This window comes from Megascapheus bottae, chromosome 11, assembly GCF_031878675.1.
Source record: "Megascapheus bottae isolate mThoBot1 chromosome 11, mThoBot2.hap1, whole genome shotgun sequence".
In the NCBI taxonomy this organism is placed as follows: domain Eukaryota; kingdom Metazoa; phylum Chordata; class Mammalia; order Rodentia; family Geomyidae; genus Megascapheus; species Megascapheus bottae.
Window position 1 is genome coordinate 436,234 of NC_143519.1, and position 7,921 is coordinate 444,154.

Below are 7,921 nucleotides of genomic sequence, written 5' to 3' on the forward strand. Positions count from 1 at the left end.
GATGACAGGATGAGTGCAGTGTAGAGAGGAGGCTGAGGAGTGGAGTCAGTGGTGACAGGATGAGAGCAGTGTAGAGAGGAGGAGACTCAGGAGTGGAGTCAGTGATGACAGGATGAGTGCAGTGTAGAGAGGAGACTCAGGAGTGGAGTCAGTGATGACAGGATGAGTGCAGTGTAGAGAGGAGACTCAGGAGTGGAGTCAGTGATGACAGGATGAGTGCAGTGTAGAGAGGAGACTCAGGAGTGGAGTCAGTGATGACAGGATGAGTGCAGTGTAGAGAGGAGACTCAGGAGTGGAGTCAGTGATGACAGGATGAGTGCAGTGTAGAGGAGGAGACTCAGGAGTGGAGTCAGTGATGACAGGATGAGTGCAGTGTAGAGGAGACTCAGGAGTGGAGTCAGTGATGACAGGATGAGTGCAGTGTAGAGAGGAGACTCAGGAGTGGAGTCAGTGATGACAGGATGAGTGCAGTGTAGAGAGGAGACTCAGGAGTGGAGTCAGTGGTGACCGGATGAGTGCAGTGTAGAGAGGAGACTCAGGAGTGGAGTCAGTGATGACAGGATGAGTGCAGTGTAGAGAGGAGACTCAGGAGTGGAGTCAGTGATGACAGGATGAGTACAGTGTAGAGAGGAGGAGACTCAGGAGTGGAGTCAGTGATGACAGGATGAGTGCAGTGTAGAGAGGAGACTCAGGAGTGGAGTCAGTGATGACAGGATGAGTGCAGTGTAGAGAGGAGACTCAGGAGTGGAGTCAGTGGTGACCGGATGAGTGCAGTGTAGAGAGGAGGAGACTCAGGAGTGGAGTCAGTGATGACAGGATGAGTGCAGTGTAGAGAGGAGGAGACGCAGGAGTGGAGTCAGTGATGACAGGATGAGTGCAGTGTAGAGGAGGAGACTCAGGAGTGGAGTCAGTGATGACAGGATGAGTGCAGTGTAGAGAGGAGACTCAGGAGTGTAGTCAGTGATGACAGGATGAGTGCAGTGTAGAGAGGAGACTCAGGAGTGGAGTCAGTGATGACAGGATGAGTGCAGTGTAGAGATGAGACTCAGGAGTGGAGTCAGTGATGACAGGATGAGTGCAGTGTAGAGAGGAGACTCAGGAGTGGAGTCAGTGATGACAGGATGAGTGCAGTGTAGAGAGGAGACTCAGGAGTGGAGTCAGTGATGACAGGATGAGTGCAGTGTAGTGGAGGAGACTCAGGAGTGGAGTCAGTGATGACAGGATGAGTGCAGTGTAGAGAGGAGACTCAGAAGTGGAGTCAGTGATGACAGGATGAGTGCAGTGTAGAGAGGAGACTCAGGAGTGGAGTCAGTGATGACAGGATGAGTGCAGTGTAGAGAGGAGGAGACTCAGGAGTGGAGTCAGTGATGACAGGATGAGTGCAGTGTAGAGAGGAGACTCAGGAGTGGAGTCAGTGATGACAGGATGAGTGCAGTGTAGAGAGGAGGAGACTCAGGAGTGGAGTCAGTGGTGACCGGATGAGTGCAGTGTAGAGAGGAGACTCAGGAGTGGAGTCAGTGATGACAGATGAGTGCAGTGTAGAGAGGAGACTCAGGAGTGGAGTCAGTGGTGACCGGATGAGTGCAGTGTAGAGAGGAGACTCAGGAGTGGAGTCAGTGATGACAGGATGAGTGCAGTGTAGTGGAGGAGACTCAGGAGTGGAGTCAGTGATGACAGGATGAGTGCAGTGTAGAGAGGAGACTCAGGAGTGGAGTCAGTGGTGACCGGATGAGTGCAGTGTAGAGAGGAGACTCAGGAGTGGAGTCAGTGATGACAGGATGAGTGCAGTTTAGAGAGGAGAAGACTCAGGAGTGGAGTCAGTGATGACAGGATGAGTGCAGTGTAGAGAGGAGACTCAGGAGTGGAGTCAGTGATGACAGGATGAGTGCAGTGTAGAGAGGAGACTCAGGAGTGGAGTCAGTGATGACAGGATGAGTGCAGTGTAGAGAGGAGACTCAGGAGTGGAGTCAGTGATGACAGGATGAGTGCAGTGTAGAGAGGAGGAGACTCAGGAGTGGAGTCAGTGATGACAGGATGAGTGCAGTGTAGAGGAGGAGACTCAGGAGTGGAGTCAGTGATGACAGGATGAGTGCAGTGTAGTGGAGGAGACTCAGGAGTGGAGTCAGTGATGACAGGATGAGTGCAGTGTAGAGAGGAGGCTGAGGAGTGGAGTCAGTGGTGACAGGATGAGAGCAGTGTAGAGAGGAGGAGACTCAGGAGTGGAGTCAGTGATGACAGGATGAGTGCAGTGTAGAGAGGAGACTCAGGAGTGGAGTCAGTGATGACAGGATGAGTGCAGTGTAGAGAGGAGACTCAGGAGTGGAGTCAGTGATGACAGGATGAGTGCAGTGTAGAGAGGAGACTCAGGAGTGGAGTCAGTGATGACAGGATGAGTGCAGTGTAGAGAGGAGACTCAGGAGTGGAGTCAGTGATGACAGGATGAGTGCAGTGCAGAGGAGGAGACTCAGGAGTGGAGTCAGTGATGACAGGATGAGTGCTGTGTAGAGGAGGAGACACAGGAGTGGAGTCAGTGATGACAGGATGAGTGCAGTGTAGAGGAGGAGACTCAGGAGTGGAGTCAGTGATGACAGGATGAGTGCAGTGTAGAGGAGGAGACTCAGGAGTGGAGTCAGTGATGACAGGATGAGTGCAGTGTAGAGGAGACTCAGGAGTGGAGTCAGTGATGACAGGATGAGTGCAGTGTAGAGAGGAGACTCAGGAGTGGAGTCAGTGATGACAGGATGAGTGCAGTGTAGAGAGGAGACTCAGGAGTGGAGTCAGTGGTGACCGGATGAGTGCAGTGTAGAGAGGAGACTCAGGAGTGGAGTCAGTGATGACAGGATGAGTGCAGTGTAGAGAGGAGACTCAGGAGTGGAGTCAGTGATGACAGGATGAGTACAGTGTAGAGAGGAGGAGACTCAGGAGTGGAGTCAGTGATGACAGGATGAGTGCAGTGTAGAGAGGAGACTCAGGAGTGGAGTCAGTGATGACAGGATGAGTGCAGTGTAGAGAGGAGACTCAGGAGTGGAGTCAGTGATGACAGGATGAGTGCAGTGTAGAGAGGAGACTCAGGAGTGGAGTCAGTGGTGACCGGATGAGTGCAGTGTAGAGAGGAGGAGACTCAGGAGTGGAGTCAGTGATGACAGGATGAGTGCAGTGTAGAGAGGAGGAGACGCAGGAGTGGAGTCAGTGATGACAGGATGAGTGCAGTGTAGAGGAGGAGACTCAGGAGTGGAGTCAGTGATGACAGGATGAGTGCAGTGTAGAGAGGAGACTCAGGAGTGGAGTCAGTGATGACAGGATGAGTGCAGTGTAGAGAGGAGACTCAGGAGTGGAGTCAGTGGTGACCGGATGAGTGCAGTGTAGAGAGGAGGAGACTCAGGAGTGGAGTCAGTGATGACAGGATGAGTGCAGTGTAGAGGAGGAGACTCAGGAGTGGAGTCAGTGATGACAGGATGAGTGCAGTGTAGAGAGGAGGAGACTCAGGAGTGGAGTCAGTGATGACAGGATGAGTGCAGTGTAGAGAGGAGACTCAGGAGTGGAGTCAGTGATGACAGGATGAGTGCAGTTTAGAGAGGAGAAGACTCAGGAGTGGAGTCAGTGATGACAGGATGAGTGCAGTGTAGAGGAGGAGACTCAGGAGTGGAGTCAGTGATGACAGGATGAGTGCAGTGTAGAGAGGAGGAGACGCAGGAGTGGAGTCAGTGATGACAGGATGAGTGCAGTGTAGAGAGGAGGAGACTCAGGAGTGGAGTCAGTGATGACAGGATGAGTGCAGTGTAGAGAGGAGAATCAGGAGTGGAGTCAGTGATGACAGGATGAGTGCAGTGTAGAGAGGAGACTCAGGAGTGGAGTCAGTGATGACAGGATGAGTGCAGTGTAGTGGAGGAGACTCAGGAGTGGAGTCAGTGATGACAGGATGAGTGCAGTGTAGAGAGGAGGCTGAGGAGTGGAGTCAGTGGTGACAGGATGAGAGCAGTGTAAAGAGGAGGAGACTCAGGAGTGGAGTCAGTGATGACAGGATGAGTGCAGTGTAGAGAGGAGACTCAGGAGTGGAGTCAGTGATGACAGGATGAGTGCAGTGTAGAGAGGAGACTCAATAGTGGAGTCAGTGATGACAGGATCAGTGCAGTGTAGAGAGGAGACTCAGGAGTGGAGTCAGTGATGACAGGATGAGTGCAGTGTAGTGGAGGAGACTCAGGAGTGGAGTCAGTGATGACAGGATGAGTGCAGTGTAGAGAGGAGACTCAGGAGTGGAGTCAGTGATGACAGGATGAGTGCAGTGTAGAGAGGAGACTCAGGAGTGGAGTCAGTGATGACAGGATGAGTGCAGTGTAGAGGAGGAGACTCAGGAGTGGAGTCAGTGATGACAGGATGAGTGCAGTGTAGAGAGGAGGAGACGCAGGAGTGGAGTCAGTGATGACAGGATGAGTGCAGTGTAGAGGAGGAGACTCAGGAGTGGAGTCAGTGATGACAGGATGAGTGCAGTGTAGAGAGGAGACTCAGGAGTGGAGTCAGTGATGACAGGATGAGTGCAGTGTAGAGGAGACTCAGGAGTGGAGTCAGTGATGACAGGATGAGTGCAGTGTAGAGAGGAGACTCAGGAGTGGAGTCAGTGATGACAGGATGAGTGCAGTGTAGAGAGGAGGAGACGCAGGAGTGGAGTCAGTGATGACAGGATGAGTGCAGTGTAGAGGAGACTCAGGAGTGGAGTCAGTGATGACAGGATGAGTGCAGTGTAGAGAGGAGACTCAGGAGTGGAGTCAGTGATGACAGGATGAGTGCAGTGTAGAGAGGAGGAGACTCAGGAGTGGAGTCAGTGATGACAGGATGAGTGCAGTGTAGAGAGGAGGAGACTCAGGAGTGGAGTTAGTGATGAAAGGATGAGTGCAGTGTAGAGGAGGAGACTCAGGAGTGGAGTCAGTGATGACAGGATGAGTGCAGTGTAGAGAGGAGACTCAAGAGTGGAGTCAGTGATGACAGGATGAGTGCAGTGTAGAGGAGACTCAGGAGTGGAGTCAGTGATGACAGGATGAGTGCACTGTAGAGAGGAGGAGACTCAGGAGTGGAGTCAGTGGTGACCGGATGAGTGCAGTGTAGAGAGGAGACTCAGGAGTGGAGTCAGTGATGACAGGATGAGTGCAGTGTAGAGAGGAGACTCAGGAGTGGAGTCAGTGGTGACCGGATGAGTGCAGTGTAGAGGAGGAGACTCAGGAGTGGAGTCAGTGATGACAGGATGAGTGCAGTGTAGAGAGGAGACTCAGGAGTGGAGTCAGTGATGACAGGATGAGTGCAGTGTAGAGAGGAGACTCAGGAGTGGAGTCAGTGATGACAGGATTAGTGCAGTGTAGAGAGGAGACTCAGGAGTGGAGTCAGTGATGACAGGATGAGTGCAGTGTAGAGAGGAGACTCAGGAGTGGAGTCAGTGATGACAGGATGAGTGCAGTGTAGAGGAGGAGACTCAGGAGTGGAGTCAGTGATGACAGGATGAGTGCAGTGCAGAGGAGGAGACTCAGGAGTGGAGTCAGTGATGACAGGATGAGTGCAGTGTAGAGGAGGAGACTCAGGAGTGGAGTCAGTGATGACAGGATGAGTGCAGTGTAGAGAGGAGACTCAGGAGTGGAGTCAGTGATGACAGGATGAGTGCAGTGTAGAGAGGAGACTCAGGAGTGGAGTCAGTGATGACAGGATGAGTGCAGTGTAGAGAGGAGACTCAGGAGTGGAGTCAGTGATGACAGGATGAGTGCAGTGCAGAGGAGGAGACTCAGGAGTGCAGTCAGTGATGACAGGATGAGTGCAGTGTAGAGAGGAGGAGACTCAGGAGTGGAGTCAGTGATGACAGGATGAGTGCAGTGTAGAGAGGAGACTCAGGAGTGGAGTCAGTGATGACAGGATGAGTGCAGTGTAGAGAGGAGACTCAGGAGTGGAGTCAGTGGTGACCGGATGAGTGCAGTGTAGAGGAGGAGACTCAGGAGTGGAGTCAGTGATGACAGGATGAGTGCAGTGTAGAGGAGGAGACTCAGGAGTGGAGTCAGTGGTGACAGGATGAGTGCAGTGTAGAGAGGAGACTCAGGAGTGGAGTCAGTGATGACAGGATGAGTGCAGTGTAGAGAGGAGACTCAGGAGTGCAGTCAGTGATGACAGGATGAGTGCAGTGTAGAGGAGGAGACTCAGGAGTGGAGTCAGTGATGACAGGATGAGTGCAGTGCAGAGGAGGAGACTCAGGAGTGCAGTCAGTGATGACAGGATGAGTGCAGTGTAGAGAGGAGGAGACTCAGGAGTGGAGTCAGTGATGACAGGATGAGTGCAGTGTAGAGAGGAGACTCAGGAGTGGAGTCAGTGATGACAGGATGAGTGCAGTGTAGAGAGGAGACTCAGGAGTGGAGTCAGTGATGACAGGATGAGTGCAGTGCAGAGGAGGAGACTCAGGAGTGGAGTCAGTGATGACAGGATGAGTGCAGTGTAGAGAGGAGACTCAGGAGTGGAGTCAGTGATGACAGGATGAGTGCAGTGTAGAGGAGGAGACTCAGGAGTGGAGTCAGTGATGACAGGATGAGTGCAGTGCAGAGGAGGAGACTCAGGAGTGCAGTCAGTGATGACAGGATGAGTGCAGTGTAGAGAGGAGACTCAGGAGTGGAGTCAGTGATGACAGGATGAGTGCAGTGTAGAGGAGGAGACTCAGGAGTGGAGTCAGTGATGACAGGATGAGTGCAGTGCAGAGGAGGAGACTCAGGAGTGCAGTCAGTGATGACAGGATGAGTGCAGTGTAGAGAGGAGGAGACTCAGGAGTGGAGTCAGTGATGACAGGATGAGTGCAGTGTAGAGGAGGAGACTCAGGAGTGGAGTCAGTGATGACAGGATGAGTGCAGTGTAGAGGAGACTCAGGAGTGGAGTCAGTGATGACAGGATGAGTGCAGTGTAGAGAGGAGACTCAGGAGTGGAGTCAGTGATGACAGGATGAGTGCAGTGTAGAGAGGAGGAGACTCAGGAGTGGAGTCAGTGATGACAGGATGAGTGCAGTGTAGAGAGGAGGAGACTCAGGAGTGGAGTTAGTGATGACAGGATGAGTGCAGTGTAGAGGAGGAGACTCAGGAGTGGAGTCAGTGATGACAGGATGAGTGCAGTGTAGAGAGGAGACTCAAGAGTGGAGTCAGTGATGACAGGATGAGTGCAGTGTAGAGAGGAGGAGACTCAGGAGTGGAGTCAGTGATGACAGGATGAGTGCAGTGTAGAGGAGACTCAGGAGTGGAGTCAGTGATGACAGGATGAGTGCACTGTAGAGAGGAGGAGACTCAGGAGTGGAGTCAGTGGTGACCGGATGAGTGCAGTGTAGAGAGGAGACTCAGGAGTGGAGTCAGTGATGACAGGATGAGTGCAGTGTAGAGAGGAGACTCAGGAGTGGAGTCAGTGGTGACAGGATGAGTGCAGTGTAGAAGAGGAGACTCAGGAGTGGAGTCAGTGATGACAGGATGAGTGCAGTGTAGAGAGGAGACTCAGGAGTGGAGTCAGTGATGACAGGATGAGTGCAGTGTAGAGAGGAGACTCAGGAGTGGAGTCAGTGATGACAGGATGAGTGCAGTGTAGAGAGGAGACTCAGGAGTGGAGTCAGTGATGACAGGATGAGTGCAGTGTAGAGAGGAGACTCAGGAGTGGAGTCAGTGGTGACCGGATGAGTGCAGTGTAGAGGAGGAGACTCAGGAGTGGAGTCAGTGATGACAGGATGAGTGCAGTGTAGAGGAGGAGACTCAGGAGTGGAGTCAGTGATGACAGGATGAGTGCAGTGCAGAGGAGGAGACTCAGGAGTGGAGTCAGTGATGACAGGATGAGTGCAGTGTAGAGAGGAGACTCAGGAGTGGAGTCAGTGATGACAGGATGAGTGCAGTGTAGAGGAGGAGACTCAGGAGTGGAGTCAGTGATGACA